The sequence below is a fragment of the Lacerta agilis genome, chromosome 10 (genome assembly GCF_009819535.1).
Source record: "Lacerta agilis isolate rLacAgi1 chromosome 10, rLacAgi1.pri, whole genome shotgun sequence".
Lineage (NCBI taxonomy): Eukaryota > Metazoa > Chordata > Lepidosauria > Squamata > Lacertidae > Lacerta > Lacerta agilis.
In genome coordinates this window covers 36,766,639-36,789,312 of record NC_046321.1, presented here as the reverse complement: position 1 = coordinate 36,789,312, position 22,674 = coordinate 36,766,639, and the positions used below count along the sequence as shown (strand labels likewise).

At 41.4% G+C, this 22,674-nt stretch overlaps 1 protein-coding gene across 3 annotated transcripts in view; it reads right to left on the bottom strand.

Annotated features, from left to right (window-relative positions):
* The window catches only part of MGAT4C (MGAT4 family member C), a 318,570-nt gene that overhangs the window by 43,663 nt on the left and 252,233 nt on the right, over positions 1–22,674 (bottom strand). The window contains exon 1 of one of the 3 annotated variants that reach the window (XM_033163091.1): positions 4,691–4,709. The exons of the other annotated variants lie outside the window; for them this stretch is intronic. The gene's annotated coding sequence lies outside the window, so the exon portion shown is untranslated. Of the gene's footprint in view, positions 1–4,690; positions 4,710–22,674 lie in introns of those variants that run through there. 3 annotated transcript variants of the gene reach the window in all.

Below are 22,674 nucleotides of genomic sequence, written 5' to 3'. Positions count from 1 at the left end.
AATGAACCAGCTGGTTACAATGGCCTACAGCATATGCAGGCATCCTCAGTACTAACAGCATTAAACTCCACACAGAAGAAAATGAACTAAAGTCTATCCAATTGAATAGAATTCTTTGCAGGATTTCCATTTGGACAGTGGGTGGGGGTTATGGTCAGAGAAAAACAAATTGGAAGTCACAATAAGCCATATACTGGATGCCTAGTCAGGATAAAATAACTCCCCCAAGCTGAATGGAATTATCCCAAAGAGGACTGGTGTTGGGTTGATACTGGGGTGCCTGCCTATAGCGGAACGGACAAACAAACTGTCTTCACTGAAATGGTTGTGAGCTAATTCACTTCCACAAACATTCTGCTGTAGGAAGTCATTTTATTCTGCCCAGAACTGTGAGCGCACAGCTTCCGATTAAGGCCCGTAAAAGCAGAAACTGGGCTTGAAAATAAGTACATCTTCTGTAGTGTAAATCAGGCAGTTCCAGATGTTGAAACCTGCTGTCAATGCTTTCAGCTCCTCTTCCCATTATCATATACGAGCTGCATCTATGGCTTGCCCCTGCTGCATCCATATTGTCGTTTATGGTACTGTTATGCACAGGCATCACAATGGGCTCAAAATGTAAATATGGTAGGCAGTTAGAAGCAGCCACAACAGCTCAGGGGCTGAATCCAAACACATGTGCTATTACCACCCCCACCCCCCACTCCAGGGAACAATTTCCAAGCATCAAAATAATATACTTTAAAACAGGAGTATTACATGTAAGTAATGTAAATGGGAACACATTGCATCATTTATGTTACTCTGGGAAATCAGAGAATTTTGTCACATTAACTTGATAATGATTATGATTACATTTGTATTACATCTTTCCTCTATCACATTTCTATCTCACTTTTCTTCCAAGGAGTTATAGGTAATATGCATGGTTCTTTCCCTTTCTATTTTATCCTGTTATGTACATTTTATCCTGTTATGTACATTAGGCTGACTGTTAGCACAAAGTCACATAGTGAGCTTCATAGCTGAATGGGGATTTGAACCCTGTTCTCCTAGGTTTTGGTTCACCTCTTTAATGGCTATAGTACATTGGCTACCTTCATACATGCTTTCCAGACCCCACCTAATCCCTTGGCTAGTTTCCTCAGTATATCTAGACACCAAGCAAAACTTCATCCCTAAGTAGTTTACAGATCTTCAGGCTGGAGATCTCCAAAATTCTCAAATGAGATGGGGTATTTTCATGTGGTGAGTCTGATGTGTGAAATATCTCCACATCTTACCAATAAGCTCCCATTAAAAACATGGGTGGATCTATCCATGCATTCAATAAGCCATCTGAATTAGTTAACAAAGTTTAAGGTCTTTTTTTAAAAGGGGGAGGGGGCAGCTGTGTAGCTGTGTGGAGATGCAGGGCATGCCAGCCAGCCAACCAATGAGAAGATACAGTATGTCCCTTGTCCAAAAAAATCAGGTGGTGGGTTTCTCTTCAAGATGACATATCTGAACCTAACACTTCTAGAATTTTAATCCCTTAGTTGACACTCTTATTCACTTCGATGATTGGCAAGGCCTTGACAACCTGTTTTATAACACTGTGTTATAAATGTAACCTTAATTAATGAACAGTTTATAAATTAAAGCAGAACACACATTGATATTTATTAAAGTAAATGTGACATATGCTTTGATGTACTATTTCTCACCTTTGATTTCAGGTATCACAGAGATAGCAACATCATTTAAATATATTGGCTCTGGAGTATTTATGGTCTTGTCTTTCACTGACTTCCAAAGACATAAAGCAAAACAACAACAACAAAAACAGTGCAGCTCCTTTGAGTTATGAGAACAACAAATTTTCAACATATCAAGAACTCTACGATGACAGGACAGAATAACTTGTCTCCTTATCTAGAATTTATTACTCACAGTTTCATCCCTATACACAGTGGAACCTCTGTGTCAGAAATATTCAGAGATGCTCCATAGTACTATGAAATCTGAAATGCTCCTTAAAGCATATTTCTGCTTATCTTTCAGCATCTAAACATATGAAATAATGTGCCCCCAAAGTCACTCAATGCCTCATAAATGCATTCTGTCTTTATCACCATTTTTTCAGGGCAAAGGAAACCAAACAAGATGAAAGACTTTGTCCTGGGAAACATTAGTAGTGTCGGACCTTTATTTCCTTAGCTGTATACCTATTTTGAAAGCACTGTCAGAGAGACTTGTTTATTAACTTTTCCTCATCCATCTGACCTCTGGTTAGTTGGATCACTGCTGCTTACTGGAAGGTAAAGGAACAGGTAAAAGGTAAAGGTAAAGGGAACCCTGACCATTAGGTCCAGTCGTGTCTGACTCTGGGGTTGCGGTGCTCATCTCGCATTACTGGCCGAGGGAGCCGGCATACAGCTTCCGGGTCATGTGGTCAACATGACAAAGCCGCTTCTGGCGAACCAGAGCAGCACACAGAAATGCCGTTTACCTTCCTGCCGGAGCGGTACCTATTTATCTACTTGCACTTTTGACATGCTTTCAAACTGCTAGGTGGGCAGGAGCTGGTACCGAGCAACAGGAGCTCACCCCATCGCAGGGATTCGAACCTCCGACCTTCTGATCAGCAAGCCCTAGGCTCTGTGGTTTAACCCACAGCGCCACCCACATCCCGATAAAGGGACAGGACAAGGCAGCAATAAGGTTGGTGTGGTGCAAATGCACCAGCAGAGTCAATCAGGTGCTCTCCCCAGTGTGTTTGCACTATGCCAACTTTGCCACTGCCTCTCCCCTCCCCCTCTACTTCCCAGTAAGTATCGGTAAATGACCTGCTAGAGATCAGTAAGTGATGCCACCACACCACACTATCTCTACTTCTCTCTTCTGAAGAGCCACAAACAATATTGTTGTTGACTAACACTGGAGAGGAGGCTCCCAAAAGGAGGGTTAAGGCAAATTAGAGTTGCAAGCTTGGACATGCAAATTGCAGTGAGGGAGACTACAGATTTGTACCAGGCATGTTCTAGAGCAGGCATGTCCAACTTCCAAGAGACTGCGATCTACTCCCACTGTAAAAATACTGGCAGTGATCTACCCAATGTTGTTGAGCTTTTGGGGGGGGGGCTGGAGTTGTTGAGTTTTGTTTTTTGGAGGGGGGAGGAGATCGATCAGGATCACACAATCGACCAGGATCGACCAGACACCTGTTGGACATGCCTGTTCGAAGCAGTGTTAGATAATCTTAGGAATGACCCAAGAGGCCTGTGAAACTACATTTCCCATCATACTTCTCAAGATCTTAATAAAGGCTAAAGAAGAAGCCCTTCTCAGTATTGCTGCATCTATCAAAACATTTTAGTGGGAAAGGGTAAGGGAAAACTGCTGTATACGAGGAAGCCTCTGTTAAACCTGGAACTGAAGTAATGCTAAGCTGATTCCAAACTCCTGTTTCTGTATACTCAGCTCATAATTAGCCAGGAAGCTCCAAACTAAGTTTAGACTCCAGACTCTGCAGTTCTGGTTTTTAGCTGCATCACTAGGAATAATAATAATAATAATAATAATAATAATAATAATAATAATAATAATAATAAATGGTTCTGTCTGTCTTGCATCACTTCCAATCTACCCAGCTCATGCTACATGAGTAACAGAAAGACTTCAGAGACTTCTGTGCCCACACAGAGCCTGTTGGAAATTTTCCAAAGCAGTTTTCAAACCAAACAATGTGTCCAAAAATACATATACAAGGTAAAGTGTACATTCAAGTGCATATATTATTGAAAATAGGATGAAAAGGTGCATTGTATTAGGGGAATTTTCATAAAAAACATATGCCTTTGACAAACTTCTGTGTATCAGGAGAAATTCACACAAAAGTGCTGATGGATTTTCATGAGGACGTTAAAAAAGATCTCAAACATGCAGAAATGTGGAGAATTGAACAATCAAAACATAGAAAACCAGGGGAAACCAAAACAGGCAGATTTGCCCATCTCCAGCCAAACCCCAATCCTCTAACAATAGATGAGATAAATTTAAGGAAGAGAGATCTGTCAACAGGTATTCACTATGATAGCTAATCAAGTACTTCTATATATATGGGTCATGCACCTCATAGAATTATAGTGTTGGAAGGGACCCAGAGGTTCATCTAGTCCAACCCCCTGCAATGCAGGAATCTGCAGCTGTCCCATACGAGGATCGAACCTGTGACTTTGGCATTATCAGCACCACATTCTAACCAACTGAGCTACCCACTTCAGAATAGGACTAAGTCGTGACTGTGGTACCGTGTATGTGAGCTTCCATGCTGATGGAAACACAATATTTTCTCCAGTTTTAATCAAAGCACATCACAGCCTTCTGAATGATAGCTAAGGGGAACAACACAAAAGGTATTAATCCCCCCCCCCAAATTCTGTACATTGCTTAGAATATAATGTAGGGGAGGGATCAAGTATCTAATATCACTAACCACGTGTATGATATAGTGGTGGTTGTGATGTATGTGTGTGAGAGAGAGTTCATTGATACAAACGTATGTATTATTTTCAGATAGAAAGCTGTATTTCACATTGGGTGGTATGAACAGTCTCCACCATCCCTGTTATATATAATTCCTGAAAATGCATTATTGTGTGTCCTGTTTGCTCATTACATTCAATATTCATATCTGAACGTGACTCACCTTGACAACCTAGCCATAAGGCTGTGAAAAATCTAGAACCGAATCAGGGCCATTTCATTTCCAGCTTTCCCACGGCTGTAGAAGATTTAACAGCTGCATTGAAATAAACTCACAGAGTAAAATGCCGAAGGCTTTAAAACAGCCCAGGGGAAGGAATAGGTAAGGTATCCCATATATTTGGTTTTCCAATAAGAACACTATACAAACACTGTTGAAATGTGAATGCCATTATTTTAGGTGCCTAAAGATGGATTCAAGCTGTGCACCTCTAAACCTCACCATGCCTAATAACTGAATCCACCCTCATTCTGAAATAACAATATTTTGCCTGAAGCAATTCCCGTGTTTATAACTCTGTAGCTCAAGCAAAATAGAATTTTGAAATGTTGTAGGGTCAAACTCTCTGATAGGTTCAGGATAGGTTGAAAACTGTCAGCAGTATAATTTTGCAAGGTCATTTTTTTTTAATCCTTATCTCCTCACACTCTTTGCACCAAACAAATATTCGGAGGGGTGGGAGCTGATAGGCACTATCGAGCAATCAGGACATTCCTGAGTTAAGTCCTGTTTGAATGAATTAAAATACTTTCATTTAAAAACAACGACAACAATTGTGATATACAGTGGTACCTTGGTTTAAGAACAGTCCTGTTTATGAACAATTTGGTTTAAGAACTCCACAAAACCAGAAATAGTGTACCGGTTTACAAACTTTACCTTGGTCTAAGAATGGAATCTGAATGGTGGAAGGGCACCAGTGGCAGGAGGCCTCATTAGAGAAAGTGCGCCTCAGTTTAAGAACGGTTTCTGTTTAAGAACAGACTTCCGGAATGGATTAAGTTCGTAAACCAAGCTACCACTGTATAAGCACATGCCTATTTTTTTTTTTAAAAAAACAAATTTGCCATGTTTTCAACCATGTGAAAGACAGTGAGATGTCTTCAGCCATGCCACTGTTATATAGAATAATAGAAATGGAGAATTAGATGGGGTCCCGAGCATCATCTAGTCCAATCACCTGCATGACATATGGCCATTCTATGAGGAGAGTCAATCACCTTTCAATGGAGTCCACTGCTGAACAGCTCTTACCACCAGAAATTTCTTCCTTATGTTTAGTCACCCACACCCACAAACTCAAATAAAGTTTCCAAACAGCTCAGACAAGCATGCAACCTTAATTCAAAAGACACAAACTCACTCTTTTCAGTCTCCACCACAAAGCCCTCGCAAACACCCCTGTTTGCAAGTCATGGTCAAAATGTCCTGGTCATGAGCTCCCAGATTTACAGAAGCATAATGTAGCATTTCATATAACATAAATAGTAGAATGATGTTCCAAGGGACTGAAATCAAAATACCATATAACTCAGGAAACACCCCCCCCACACACATATAATGAAACACATTGCATAAATGGTAAGGTAAATGTCTGTCAATGTGATTGATACAAATTAGATGGGAATTGCCCCCAATAAAAGAGTCACGGGTGTATTCAGAAAAAGCAACTTAGCAGAGTATGGGAAAATCAAAGTTGCCTTGTTTGCTGACACAATGTAAACAAGATCCTCAAAGTAGTTGAGGACTCTGACACAATTTAGTTGCCACCTCACCTCCTCTGCCACCCTTCTACACTTCTCTGCTTCCTTTTCCTCCCTATAAGATGTTTTGCGCGGCTTGGTTGAAATTCAGCAACAAAGTGGTTTCTATCTGTGATATATATTTTTCTTACCCACATTGCCACTCATGTCCCTGATGTAGGCAAGCTAAGTGAACCATGCTGAAGAATGCTTTCTGGTACTGCCTCTAAGGTGGGCTTTGGAGAAATTCCTTGAAATACAGAAAGCTGGAGCTTTTCCTTGGCTGATCTGCTCCTCTGCTAATGTGGAGATACCTTGACTCTTGTACCTACATAGTTATTTGTGCAAGAGGGCTACATCAATCTCTCTTCTTATTTCCTAGCTTCCATAGCACTGGTGCAGGGGGGACAAAAAAGGTGGAATATGCTGGGAAAGTTAGGTTTCCAGGGAAATGTCTTCTTAGGTTCAGCTGACATCCCATTCTAGCTATCTGCTGTGAAGGCCAATACCTACCTTTGCTAGGAAGCTCATTAAGCCTAGTGAATGATTTGAGACCAGGGGCATCTTACTCCATAGTATTGTTAAAATTAAGCAAGTGTGACCTGATTGTGGTGTGGATGAGAAGTCATTGAGAACACCATGCAAGCTATCCTGAACTTTCCAAAGAAGCTTGGATTTATACAGATTAAATAATAATGCTAATTAGGTAGGAACCCTTTTGTTACATGGAAAGAAGGCTATTATTGTCTATTGGTCTAAAACATATTTTGTACTAATGAAAGAGCATTCATGAATGAAAATATAAAAGAACATTTGGGGGCTTTTGATCATTTTTCAAGGAGGTTAGAACACTTTTATTATTGCTGGGTACAAAAATGTCCTCTGACTGTTCCTTCTCCAAATATCCTTTGGGTGTTTCTTCCAAAAAGCTATATTCATTTCAAATTGCTTTCCCCCCCAGACCTTATTGCTTCCCCACCCCTTTTGCAGCATAAAACAACTCATTATATCACTAAAAGGTAATGCAATGTACAAGGTCACCTCTCAGTTGTATGCATATTTATGTGGGTGAACCAAACAACAAGAAACCTGATTTATGACGGGAAACTCTGAATGCCACCTTCATTAAAGGAATTTATTTAAAAGTGAAGATCCTTTGTTTTATTGAGATTTCTCACCCACCCTATCCTCAAAGTTCTTAGGTTTCAAAATATTTTGAAGATCCAGCTAAAGATTTTTCTTTCTTTTTTAAGTAGAACCACTAATAGGACTCCTCACCATGAGTGCAAACAAAAACAAAAGTTCTTGCAGTGCTTTTGGTGATCATCAAGGAAAAACGAACGCCTCATTTGTGATGCATGTACAAGTAAACCTACAGATTAAAAATTAAATTCAAAATGTTACTCTTCATTGATAATGGCATTTTCAATAGGATAATGTGGAGGAGGTAATATTTCATATTCCAATGTATTAGTTTGGTTCGGACATAGAGAACATTATAAAACAATGCTTGGCCCCTGTTTGGGGTTGCACACTCTCTCCTTCTCCTATGGAATACCAGTTAGGCGGGGTCTGGAAGCATTGACTTCCACTTCTGTTTAACCACAGTTTGTCACATAATCTAAATCTGTGGTTTTTCTGAAGCAAGACAATTTCAAACCATAGGGTTATGAAACTGGCTGGTCTCAACAAACCATAGTTAAGTTAAAGTACCATTTTGACACCATGTTTGATGTTGGTTGATCTAAAGGGAGAGCTTCCAATCTTCTTATTGTGGCCACACAAGATGATGATAGGGATGGGGAAGAGTATGAGCCCAGGAAAGGCATGACTCATTCTCATAATGTTAACATAATTTAGCATTACGAGCAAACACAGGTGTTTCATACACATTCTTGCAGCATGTTTTGAAATTGCCGTACTTTTGTAGAGGAGCTTAAAGACTAAGAGGAAAACCAAGTCAATGCATCAACTGATGTGGTTACTCAGACAATATCAGATAGATGATAGAATCACTGCACTATTAACTCTTGCAGAAAATATTTCTACTTGACTTTGTATGACTCCCCCCTGTGGCTATGCTCAATCCACTCTCTTTAAATTGCATTTCATTTTTTGATGAACAATGTCTGGCAGGGCCTAAAATGTATGCTACTCAATCCTGTGGGGAAAATGATACACAAACTAAAATGAAATAGAATGACTCAAGTGAATACACACAGAGAGAAAACATCATATGTATGAAGCCCAGTTCCCTGTTCTCCATGACCTGGTTCAAGACTGACATCAAGAGTGAAGGGACCTGCAGCAAAAATGTACTCCAGTGGGCTCCCTCTGATACCGATGGACCGTTCTGTTTGGTGGGCTTGCCAGTGTCTATGAGTGTTGACAGCAAACATCACCACTGTGACAAGGTACCTGCAAGCTACCCACCATTATGATGCTTGCACAATGCACTGATATAGCATTCCACTGAGTTATCAACCAGTCATAGGGAAACCTATGGCTCCCAATATTAGCAGACATCAACTGCTAATAGCCCAGTCAATATACGTGTCACAGAAATTTTTTGACAAAGCAAGAATCCTGAGCTGAAGTGGGACATTTTGGACAGAATCAAGGCTTGAACGCCTGTGGTCTGGCCATTGTGTAGAAATAAATCTTATTTAACACAAGAAATAGGTTTTTCTAGCTTTACTTGCAGAACTTGATTTTAAACGTTACAAAAACAAGAAAATTATATATTGCAAAAAAAACAAGCAATTAGTTTCAGCATTACATTTTCTTTCTCACACTGATACCAGTGTGAGGCTCTAAGCATGTTTACTAAAATGTAGCTTCTCTGCTAAAAAGAAAAAAGAAAAAAAAGATACTGTGTCTATCTCATTCTCCTGCATGCTGGCAACTGACTACATGCAGCTCTGTGTTGCAAGCAGTCCCATTTTCATAGACAAATGCTGATAAGATACTAAAGTTTCAGCTCGCCTGTTGAGTCACAGACCTAATACCTGAGATCTAGTCACAAGGCTATGGCACAAGGTTGTCTACTACCACACCCAGTGGAACAATACTGGTTATATGCCTAAAACTTAAAAATAAAACATTTTATGTAAATTAAACTTTTAACAGGGATGTCAGACAGCAAATGGAGGGCAGGAGAAGGAGATGCATGGAGGCTGCCTGCAGGTCTCTCCCCCCCCTCCCTGATTCCATGTTTAAATAGAGTTTAAAGCCCTAGTTAAAGGCTGTGCATGGTCCCTAATTTGGTTCAGAGCCAAGATCTGAGCCATGTCAGCCCCAGATCATTCCAGGTCAGATCAGGATCTCTCTGAAGTGCCTGATCAGGCCCTGTATTGGATTAGAGGGGATTGCACAGTCTATGTTGTTGTTGTTGTTGTTCAGTCGTTCAGTCGTGTCCGACTCTTGGTGACCCCATGGACCAGAGCACGCCAGGCACACCTATCCTTCACAGTCTATACACACATTCAAAGGCCTGACACAAAGTGTTAGCTTTCTGCTCCCACCATCTATCTTGTTTTCCATGGTTCAGGTAGCGAAAAGTGATGGGTTAAAGCTATCTCATTTAAATCAACTGCACCACTAGCCATAGTTAAAATTGGAATCCTCTCGTTCCATCTCAGGAGATTTGTATCCATACACTATGAAATAAAGGCTATAATGGATATTTTAAAACACTGCAGTTTATTTCATGTTTAGATCAGCAGATTGTGGAGAAAGGGGTTCTGAGCACCTTTTGCAACAACTGAAGCATGCATGTTCTCTTGGAAGCAACTTCTTCACATGGTGGCCTAATGCTGGCAGCCAGCCGCAGTTCCACTTTTCGGGTCAGACCTGACCCGGGGGCAGAAATGGTGGGCTCCAGTGCATGAGTGTTCCACCCCCTCAGCAAACACCTCAGCACATGTGCGCCTGCCCCAGGTGGTGATAGGAGACGCTATGCCCCTGGCTCCAGGTGCACTCAGAAGTTTGCTTCTCATCTTGTGTGCGTGAATCCAGAACAACAGTACATTGTAAAATTCCTGTTAAAATTAGTTTTGAGGAAGAGGAGCACGTAGAGTTTCTGACCTGCAATGGGGAGAATAGAAGCCTCTTCGCTACGAACCCTGGCAACGTAAAGGTCAAACATAATGCAAAGTTTGCAACACAAAAGCTCTGCTACTTTGTTCATTCAAATGCTATTTTGCGCCCATAAATTAATTTGAATTTGGGGCCTCAGCATAGACAATCCTCACTTTGATTTTGCTTTGTTTCCTTTGTCCACGTTCCAAACTTGAAGAGGGGTAGAAAATGATATGGCTGTCACCATTGGCTTTTCTAGTTTAATTAGTGTTTATAAATCCAGCTGAAAGCAGATAACAGATTATGGACAAAGCGGAAGCATCCGCCATCCGGCATGAATGAAAGCCATTGTTCATTTCCTCCTATTTCACCTACATTAATGAAACTGGTAATAGTTTTGGACCCCATGCCATTTTGTCATGTAGTTACAGCTTGTCCTTTCACAAAAGAAAATTAGAAAACTGCTGAGTATTATAGATATTAACGGTTGCTGGAACAGTATAATAAAAGGCTCCTTTTCTAAAGCGCTGCCAAGCTTTCATGTCATTATTCATGAATGAGTAATGTATTCAAAAGGAGAAGAGTGCTGATCTCCAAGGATGTGGAGCAGCAAGAAGGAAGGATGGAAAGAAAAAATCATGTGAAACACAAATGCTGGGGCTATGCATATTGAACGGTTTTTAGAATGAAGTGAAAATGAACCCTACTTACAGGGAAGGAAGGTACCTTGCCAATCAGGGAAAAAGATTCCTGACATACACAGAAATGTACAGGTAACTAGGCAGCCAGAAAAGGGGGGAGGTATCACTAAAGCTTTGAGAATTTCCACAGAAAGAGGAGAGTTCGATCTACTCTTTCCTTCTGAGCAAAAGGCTTAAGAACCCAGAGAAAGGTAAGGATGCCTATTCAGCTCTAGTACTTAACTGTGCACATTATTCCACAAGTTAAACAATGATGTTTATTTATTCATTCGGTTGCTTACTTAGTTATTACTAGATGGATGCTCATCAGCATGTGTTCACTGTGATGCTTACGAAAAGGAGTAAAATATAATACTAAATGACAAGATAATGAAATTCTTAAGTGTCACATGAAAATCTCCTTTCTGGTAGAGTAAATGCAATTTAATTAGCAGCCCAGTTTATGAAATCTAAAATACTTCAGGCCCTGTTGATTACAATGGCAGACTTTGAGCACAGTTTGGTCCATGTTTCCTCAGAAGGCTACTGCTCTGTGTTGAGAAGTACAGTGGTACCTCGGGTTACATACACTTCAGGTTACATATTCTGCTAACCCAGAAATAACGCTTCAGGTTAAGAACTTTGCTTCAGGATAAGAACAGAAATCGTGCTCTTGTGGCACAGCGGCAGCAGGAGGTCCCATTAGCTAAAGTGGTGCTTCAGGTTAAGAACAGTTTCAGGTTAAGAGCGGACCTCCGGAATGAATTAAGTACTTAACCAGAGGTACCACTGTACTCACTCCTTGGTAGGGACAGCTAGGATTGTGGCCTCGTTCACAAATGACTTAGCTCTGATTTATTTCAACTGGAGATGTGTAACTTACTTTGGCACTGGTGACAGTTAGCATCCTTCAGAAAGCAGGCTCGTTTATGAAGAAGAAGAAGAAGAAGAGGAGCAGGAGTTTGGATTTGATATCCCACTTTTCACTACCCAAAGGAGTCTCAAAGCGGCTAACATTCTTCTTTCCCTTCCTCCCCCACAACAAACACTGTGTGAGGTGAGTGGGGCTGAGAGACTTCAAAGAAGTGTGACTAGCCCAAGGTCACCCAGCAGGTGCATGTGGAGGAGTGGAGACACGAACCCGGTTCCCCAGATTACGAGTCTACCACTCTTAACCACTACACCACATTGGCTCTATCTATGAGGTGCTGGGTAGGCTGTATGTTACACACAGCTCTATCTTCCAACAGAGGGGATTGGCCCCTAGGCTCAGGAGGAATGCCCTTTAGGTTTCTGCAACTACCCTGCCACACACAGAGATAGAACATCTGCCTGAGGCTATCAGGGGCAGCTGCCTTACTCTGTCTAATGGTAGAGCTGGCCCTGATGGGGCAGCCTTATTCTCTGTGTGATTTTTCATAGCTCTGAATAATCATTCAGAGCTAGGTTCCCAACTTCTATTTTTCTGCCATGATTTAGTTGTCCAATATCTCCAACCTTCCCCAATGTACCTCCTGCTAGGTTATAATTTTGAGGATGATCACTTGGCAGCCAAGGTTCCTCTTTTGCAATCTCTTCCTTTCAGGAGCCACCAGAAGAATGAATCACTACAATGGGTCTGGAAGACAACATTGAGCTGTGCATTACCTAGTAGTTTCCCAGATTCTTTGGTGGGGAAGGCAGGGATGTCATCATTCTGCAGACAGCTTCAAATACAGTAAATAAGTGTTTCCTTTCTTCTCATCTTCAAAGAAGACATAGCTTGCTAGGTAGAATGGGCTGACAGCTGTAATCAATGGCAGGGAAAGTGGCATGCAATATTCCTTTGGGCAGCCATAAATTGCATGCTACCTTGATCGTAAAGAAGAAGTTGCAAACTCTTATAACAAGGGATACATAAAAATGAGATGTGAAACTGCAGAGATTTAGAGCCTTCCTAAAGGTTTTATTTGTCACCTAACTTCTGTCACACACACTGGAAGAGATGATGATAACATGTACATATATTGAATACAGCATGTGAATTATTTCCTAGATCCAAGGGAGTCCAAGTCACATCCGATGCTATATTCACAAAACAGCTGCAGGATGAAACTGCAGGTACTCTGTTGACTTCACTATATTAAACCAAGAAGCACTGCATTATTATTAATATCAGTGAGCACCGTGCATTTAAGGCCAAAATGAAATTAGGGTGGTTATGTATTACACATCACTGGAAGGCTGTCATTTGGATGATGTACCGTACAACACTAAGAGCTGCTGTTCCAATGAAGTATTGCACAAAATGCCATCACTCTGGTGATATATTTCACCCTAGCATAAGAACCAATGTGAAAATAGATCGTCAGAGCAATCCCTAAGGGTAATATATCCCCTCAGCCACTGCAATACACTTAGTGTTGGATTATAGCTTGCATGGTGTGTATGCATTTACATCTGGAATATTTTCACATATTCCTGCCAGGAGCATTTATGGAGTGTTGTTTGTTATTGTTGTTGCATGTGTTTACTTGAACCTGAGATTTCTTTGCAGCTGCAGACTACTTGGGGAGAAATGTACTGGTAGGTCAATTACATTTCTGTTTCCTCTCCTTATTTAAAGTGGGGGTACACACAGATTATTACTTCAAACACATTATGCACGTAGGGCAGAACAGCATGGGCTTTCTTTAAAGCATCTAAATGCACAGTTGATGAACCACTAACTCTCTCACCGACCACATTGCACCTTCTAAATCCTTTAGTGATACTTATGGCCAAGTAAGACGGATCAGATGCCCTGGGCACAATCCTATCAAAATAAAGCATTTTAGAATCCCATCAGTTCAATGGGAGAGTTAAGCACAGGGCTTAAAATTGCTTCACATTGGCTGGATCATGCTCACACAGGGAGGTTATGATGGCAGTTATGAAGACATAAGTACAGTGAAAGGCTAGCATGACTCTCTGGTATTATATACAGCAGTGGTGCCTGTGGGGGTTGAGCAGAGGTAACATGGGGTTGTGCAGGTGCACTGGTAGGACCAATCCAGCACTCCCACAAGCAGATCTACATACTCTCAATCTCACCACTGCCCCATCCTAGATCTGTCCACCTAAGCAGCGCTCTTGCCAGTGTTAAAAGGCCAGTGTCACCCTACCCCTTGCAACGCTGCCGGGCATATGCTTTTATTCGTGCAATAATATTTTGAGATTTCATTGCCACTATGCACAGCAGTTGCATGTCGAGGCTACCGGTCAGCTCCCATCCCCCAATAACTGGTTGCTTAGGCATTGGTTCCGACTACTGTCCCCCCAGCCATGGGACAGCTGACATTCAGCTGACAAGGGAGAACACGGAGCCGGGCCACGGACCCACGGTTCTCCCCCAAATGCTCCCAAGGCCTCTTGCATGGCTCTAGCCCCCCATTTGAGGTGGGGGTGGACAAAAGCAAGATGAGCCCCTGGATTCCTTTAACAGAATACCCTTTTTGCAGGGGTAGGCCCAGCCAATCCATACCCCTGCCCAGCACATTCAGGGGCAGGCCCAGCCAAATCCATACCCCTAAACAATTGTTTACTTGGAGCATGTGAAAAAATTCTCCTAGATAGAAGCATTGCTATAATAATAATAATAATAATAATAATAATAATAATAATAATAATAATAATAATTGCTCCCATGCCACACAGTGCTAAGCCATGATTTAGCTTAGTGTGTCATCTAAACTGGGACTCATGGTTAAGCTCACAAACTTAAAACTTCCCTCATGGCTAATCGGCAGGGGTGGTGGAAGTTGTAGTTCAACATATAGAAGCCACCATCTTGGTTACCTCTGGTGTAATCCTTATTTCAGTGCCTGCTCTCTGGTTGTTGGATTCCACAAGTTAGCGTACAGGGCCAAGGAGGGGTGGTAGATGGGTGATCTTGCCTTTTGGACAAGAGATGGCATAAATGAGCTTCCATTCATTTCAGTGCTTCAATTTTCTATCAGTATTGTTTTGTAATGCAACATAATGAAAATGTAACGGAATGAAAGTCGCTTAAATCTCACCATAATATACAGTTGATGTAGCAGCCAAACATTTTGTACACACTTCAGGCAGTCATATTATTAAAGTTAATGGCATCTGTAAGAGGAAGACAAACTCACCGGCTTGAGACTGTAATGAGATAAGCTTGCAGTCTGATCCAATTGCATGCAAATGATCTCATCTGAATTAAATTTATGTCTGCATTTCAATAATACCCTGAAAAGTATGACAGTTCTCTTTCCACTTTCCTTTTCTAAGATTTCTATACTTTCTTTCATTTCTACTCCTCAGAAAATAACCAGAAGGTCACAGATTACTCTGAATTTCCTGGATGTATCGGCTGTGAAGCTCTTATATTAGTTACAGAATATGAACTTCAGAATCCCAACATTAAAAAAAAAGTTTTTAGATGGCTTGTGTCATTCTGTGAGTTGAATAAAATGGTTTTTGACTTAAACTGTAACCATGCATTTCTAAAGAATAATGAGATGCCAGGACCTCATATTTTGATGAAAAATGTATTAACGACCTTAATTACATTTTAATCCAACAATCCATTTAAATGCACATTTGAAATGGTGAGGTGATATTGTACAAGCCATGCTATGCAGAAGCTTGTGCTTTTACTAAAGCTGGGCAGATAGTTTTGGTCTAGGTGGGGGCAAAAAGAAACCACCCAATAAAACAAAGAGTGATAAATCTTGCAAGTTCCCATGGGAGGAGAGGGTTTGGATTCCATTACATAAATGTTGTGGCAAGGTTTCCCCCCCCCCCCTACTTCTAAAGTTTGATGGAGGGACACAGGTGGTGCTGTGGGTTAAACCACAGAGCCTAGGGCTTGCCAATTAGAAGTTCAGTGGTTCAAATCCCTGCGATGGGGTGAGCTCCCATTGCTTGGTCCCTGTTCCTGCCAACCTAGCAGTTTGAAAGCATGAAGTGCAAGTAGATAAATAGGTACCGCTCCAGCGGGAAGGTAAACAGTGTTTCCGTATTCTGCTCTGGTTCGCCAGAAGTGGCTTAATCATGCTGGCCACATGACCTGGAAGCTGTATGCCGGCTCCCTTGGCCAGTAAAGCGAGATGAGCACTGCAACCCCAGAGTCATCCACGACTGGACCTGATGGTCAGGGGTCCCTTTACCTAAAGTTTGATGGAAGTCTCACATGTCCACAGGGGACATCCTATCTCAAAACTTAAATACATCACCAATTGGGGTAGCCAACATGTTGCCTTCCAGATGTTGTGGACTACAATTCCTATCAGTCCCAGACAGCATGGCCTATAGTCATGGATGGTGGACCTTGTAGTCCACAACATCTGGATAGCGCCACATTGGCTACCCAGACATAGAATATATTAATTAAAAGTACACTGTCCAAATTAGTGAATGTATATATTTGAATAACTACACTACTGCCTTAAAACCAACAAGAGGTACCGAAAGGAACAAGGAAAATTATGACAATAAATTATTCAGAGTTTGTGAGAAAGCTTGCCACTAATCTTTCAAAGTAAATAAATCAGTACACTGTTATATACCAATAACATATCAGAATAAATAATATGTCAAGGAAATGCAGAAAGAAGGATGTGTTGATTTAGCTGTCTTATCTATGCTGAGATATCACTTTTACTGATCTCAGAGAGAGCAAGAGAACAGAGGACAAAACAGCATACATAACAAGTGATATACATAGAAATGAAGATACTCCGAATGTCAGAAGAAAATAAAACATAGGAGAAATGCCAAATAAGGAAACAAGAAAGGTTACGCTGATGTTTTGCTTTATTATTATTATTATTATTATTATTATTATTATTATTATTATTATTATTAAAGTGCTAGTTATTTATAGCATAATGTTTTTCTTTAATTAAACAATTACAAAAATTTATGAGGTTATTTAGCTTTCTTATGGTCCGTGAAGAGGAATAGATATTCTCAGACGAGTAACAATTTATTGGGCTGATGTTTCTATTAAGCCTAGTCTTCTCTGGCTTTATAAAGTTGGTAATGTTTCATGGTTGGTGTGCTTGCATCTCCTGGTGACCAGTATCCTACCAGCAACTGAAATAGGCAAATGATCTCATATGGGGTACAGCCCTTGAAGATAACTATATCTTCAGCATAACTTGGTGGGTAAATTCATTGGCAAGCTCTGATAATGGAAGAACAATTCTCAGCTACCCTAGCTTGAGGATGCTGGCATGTCATCCATCCTTTAAGCTGGATGGTTTCCTTTCATGTTCCACTCACCATAATACAATGTTTTCTAGAAGTATAGCTAACTATCATGTGCATTTGAACACATCAGCCTGGGTCGCTTATTGGGTCAGACAGGGATTATTCTCTTATTTCTTCCACTTTCAGGCTAAAGAACAAGTAACACAAGTAACAGCTTGAGATTTCATGGCCTCCTTGACAAACATGGGTCTCTCTCAGATGGTCATCGGTCCAACACACCAGGCAGGGCTCACTCTTGATGTGATATTTTCCCAAAGTGATACAAGGGATGGACTGAAGATAGAGGTAGTGCAATGTACTCCCTTGTCATGGTCAGACCATTATCTGGTTGTTTGGATTGACAGTGGCAGTTTCCCTCTGTAAGGGTGGTGGCTCCAGATGGCTCACCCTTGGACATTGATGGAACCAGTTGTGTTCCTGAATGCTGTGAGGGATTTTCCAGTGGAGAAAGCTAGTGATCCTGTCAAAGCCCTGGTCTTGCTATGGAATGGTGAAATGATACCGGCAGTTGACATGATCACTCCTCCTGAGCATCCTTTCTGGCATTATGAAGCCTGAGCAGTTTCTTGGGACTCTAAGGACCGCTGAACTATGAAACAAGTTGGATGAAGACTGAAGTGCAAATGGTGCAAGTCTCGCTTTGACGCTGACTGAGCACTGGTAAGAACATATAATTGTGCCTATCTGTGGCAGTGCAGGCTGTGAAAAAAGCTCGTTTTGCGGTTCTCATTGCATTCTCTAGTAGCCAACTGGAGAAGTTATCTCAGACAGTCTGAGGGCTACTGACTCCCTACTGTATGTGGGAGAGGGATCTCTGGAGGCCTCAAAACCCCACTGTGACCAACTTGACTAGACACTTTGAGGATAAAATTGCTCAACTTCAGAGTGATCTTGAGTCTCCACTTGTTGCATCTCTGGTTGAAGTACCCAGTGCTGCTATCAAGGATGTTCTGTGGAATCAGTTTTACCGTATGCAATCAGCTGATGTCGACAAGGTGCTGGTGGCAATGCATCTGACCACATACCCCCTTGACCCCTGTCCCTCCTGGCTTATCAAATCTATCAGAAGGGGGCTGACAGGTGGGTACAGAGTTTTTTGTTTGTTTGTTTACAAGCAAGTGGTATATAGATTTTATGAAATAAATAAATAAATTCAGACATGTGACTTGCTTAAAACTAGCATTCCTGTGTCAATTGATTTCTGTTCATCTCGTAATCACTTATCAGCTCCTACCATGTGGAGCTCCCATTCATTGAGGCTACTGGAGACTGCATAGCCATTCCAAATGTGGTGGACATGCACCATGAAGTAACTCCTAAACCATGGGTAGGCAAACTAAGGCCCGGGGGCCGGATGCGGCCCAATCTCCTTCTCAATCCGGCCCGTGGATGGTCTGGGAATCAGCGTGTTTTTACATGAGTAGAATGTGTGCTTTTATTTAAAATGCATCTCTGGGTTATTTGTGGGGCATAGGAATTCCTTCATTTTTTCCCCAAAATAAAGTCCGGCCCCTCACAAGTTCTGAGGGACAGTGGACTGGTCCCCTGCTGAAAAGGTTTGCTGACCCCTATGGACCAGGTTCTCCCAGATGTGCATCTCTGAGGGGCTGCTTAGTATCTTGCTGGTGACTGTAACATGGGATTTCTTCCTCTGTCTTCTAAATGGAAACTGAAAGTTGTGACCATCTGCAAACCCCAAACTTAAGCTTGCATTTTCCTTCCAGATCCCAAGGCCATAATCCTATATAATATAAAAATATGCTCACTTTAGACAGAAAACTTAATTTATCTTTTGGGTTTTGGATTTGCAAAACTACCGGAAGCCAGTTGTGTGTTTTTTAACTGATACTGGCAAAGTATCTTTAAGGTATCTTAACCATACAGTTTTATGGCATCTGAATTCTGCTACAAAGGCATTTAGGTGGAACATATGCGGTTGAAATGGAGTGCTCCCCCATTTTGCTAAACAGAAATCTACTAAAATTCCTGTTTGAAGAAGCTAGACTTTTTATATCACTTATCTAATTTATTCATTGGATTGATTTTTTTAAAGCTTTTTAGATGTTTATTTGATCTGGCACAATGTTCAGATTGAAGCATGGTTGTTTATTTATCTTTCTGCTGTGCAAAATTTTCACCTTTACCTTTCAGTGAGAGATGGGAATGAAATCTGTAAAGAGCTGTCTGGGTTGGTTGTGCAATCCAATGTGAATGCCATTATAACAGGAAAGTTTAACAACATTGTCATTTAGAGTGCTTTGGCAAAGCTGCAATATTGTTCCAAGAACACATTTGCCTTTGGCGTGGCAATGAGAAAGACAAGGTAGCTCAGAACTAATATCTTTATCTGACAGCTCTTGGATAAAAGTCAGCAATAATACCAAGTAAACCAGGACATAACTGGGGAAGAAGAGGCAATAAGTAACCATTTATAAAATGATAATAATGGTTTTGCAGTTCATTTTATTCCAGGGGGAGACATGTGCAAAGAAGTATTCACCCCATCCAAAACTTTCAAAAGAAAAGGTCATTACAGTGGCTGCAAGGGCAATATTAGAAACATATTAAAATATAATGTGATCTCTACGGAGCTCTCTTTCTTTCTGGCTGAACTTTGCTAAATATTCATACTGTGCCCTAGTGACTGTGTTGTGGGAACCGTTTGGGTGTTGGGGACAAAACAATGCCTGCTTTAAGGACCTTTTAGCATAATTAAAACGTGCAGTTTGCTCAGGTGCTGTGGGCAGGGGTGGACTTTGACAATATGGCACCCCATGTGAGCCCAAAATTGTGTGTCCCCCCCTCCCCCCCCATGATGGCCAAGTAGCTGCACTGGTACAACAGGAGTCTGGCAGACTTTTGCTCTCCCCACCTCCTATCCTATCCACTCCTTTATTCCTTTCCTTCTTCCCAGCCTGATTTTCCCTCCCAGGCATTACAACAACAAAAATAGACGGAATATGCAGAACTGGACAAAATGACGGGAAGAATCCGGGAACAGCGGGACCAGAAATTCATCAAAGACTGGTTAAAGTTTACAAATTATTTAAAAGACAATTTACAATTGAATACGCTAATAGGATTTCAAGAAGTTTTGTAGTTAATGTGTAGAAATATTATTGTAAGTATGGTAGTTAAAGTAAGAAGGAATTTTATGATAATGTAAGCAATGGTTGATTAAAGAAGTATAATATCAAGATATAATTCCGAAAGCCATGTGGAGGGATTGAGGGAAGTCATGGCTTTGTAAGCCAAAGTGGGAAATGTATGAAAATGTTTGATTTAATTTTATATTGTAGTAGCATAGTGTAAAAAATAATAAAAATTATATTAAAAAATACAACAACAAAAATAACTCACAAAGAGGTGTCAGAGGGATTTCGCTGGATTTCCTCCCTCTTTCCTAGCCATCTTTCTCAAGCAAAAAGAAAACCTCAGTGCTTCAGAAATCCCTCCCTTTCCTCCCCTTTTTCTCCAAAAAGAAAAAGAAAAGAAAGAAAAACCATTGACTTAAAAACAAACAAACAAAAAACAAACACCACCTTTGGCTTCCTGTCTCCAAACCTGCCTTATTGCTCTTGTGCATTATGTCTAAGTGAGTGGGGAGGTAGCTCCCACTATTCAGTCCTCCTCCTGAGCAAAGAAATCGAGATTTGGTTTTGAGAGAGAGAGGACATGAAGTGGAAGTGGTGGAAAGAGATGCACATTGCTAACTTTTTGGATTTTCTAGACTTTCTCCCTGCCCCTTCCCTTTTAAGACAAATCTCACTGCAAACTGAAAAGTGGAGGATGAGGTTATTGTTGTTTAGTCGTTAAGTCATGTCCGACTCTTTGTGACCCCATGGACCAGAGCACGCCGGGCACTCCTGTCTTCCGCTGCCTCCTGCAGTTTGGTCAGACTCATGTTAGTAGCTTCGAGAACGCTGTCCAACCATCTCATCCTCTGTCGTTCCTTTCTCCTTGTGCCCTCAATCTTTCCCAACATCAGGGTCTTTTCCAGGGAGTCTTCTCTTCTCCTGAGGTGGCCAAAGTATTGGAGCCTCAGCTTCAGGATCTGTCCTTCCAGTGAGCACTCAGGGCTGATTTCCTTCAGAAAGGATAGGTTTGATCTTCTTGCAGTCCATGGGACTCTCAAGAGTCTCCTCCAGCACCATAATTCAAAAGCATCAATTCTTCGGCAATCAGCCTTCTTTATGGTTGAGGATGAGGAGGAGACTCTAAAATGCAGCTCCCTTTCTTGGCGCCACCTCAGCCCTGTGTGGGGAACTGCCCTCACCACCTTAAATGTGGCTCTGCTGTGAGGTGAATCTCCCAGTTTCGTTTCTCTCATTTTCCCAATCTTAAATTCAAGCAACTGGAAACTACTCTGGCAAATGGTATATCTGTTCCCCAAACTGTGTTTGCTGAAATAATGCAAAGAAGGGTTCTTCTCATCATGTGACATTTCCGAGTGGGTGGGTTGGGGAGTAGAAAAACACAAGGTTTCCCTGACTCCATAGTTACAATGCCAATGCAGAAGATGGAAGATAGTATTTGCAGGCACCAAGAGGACTGCTCAACCCATCCTCCACATGTTAATTTCCTCTGGCCAGTTTTAGCTTACTTTTGGCCAGTCAAGTCCAGTAGGAAGCCTGTCTGGGGAACAATAGCCTCAGGAGATGGGGATGGTATTTGCTGGAGAGAATTAGCAGGCGTCGGACACTTAAGCACCTTCTTATCTTGCCTAAAGGTAAAGGGACCCCTGACAATTAAGGCAAGCAGCGAATGACTCTGGGGTTGTGGCGCTCATCTCACTTTAAAAGCCAAGGGAGACGGTGTTTGTCTGTTTCTGTAGACAGTTTTTCTGGATCATGTGGCCAGCATGACTAAGCCACTTCTGGCAAAACCAGAGCAGCACACGGAAATGCTGTTTACCTTCCAGCCATAGCGGTACCTATTTAACTACTTGCACTGCATGCTTTCGAACTGCTAGGTTGGCAGGAGCTGGGACAGGGCAATGGGAGCTCACCCTGCCATGGGGATTCGAAACATCGATCTTTCGATCGGCAAGCCCAAGCGGCACAGTGGTTTAACCCACAGTGCTACCCACGTCCCTTATCTTGCCTAGGGATGGACAAAATTGTCAATTTCACTTTCTTTTGGTTTTCCGTTTTTCTAAACTTAAGTTCAGGGTTCTTTTTTTAAATGTCCTTATGAAAAATCATAATCTTTTCGGTGCTTATTTCTTCTGGTGTATGCTGTTGTCGGTTTTTTGTGCAGTCTTGGGTAGTTTGCACATTTTAGAAATCCGGTATGAATGATGAAGCCAATATTAATGGTCAAACCCTCATATTTATTCATTAAAGCTACATTTTGTTTTAACTGCTAAAGCAGGGGTTGTCAA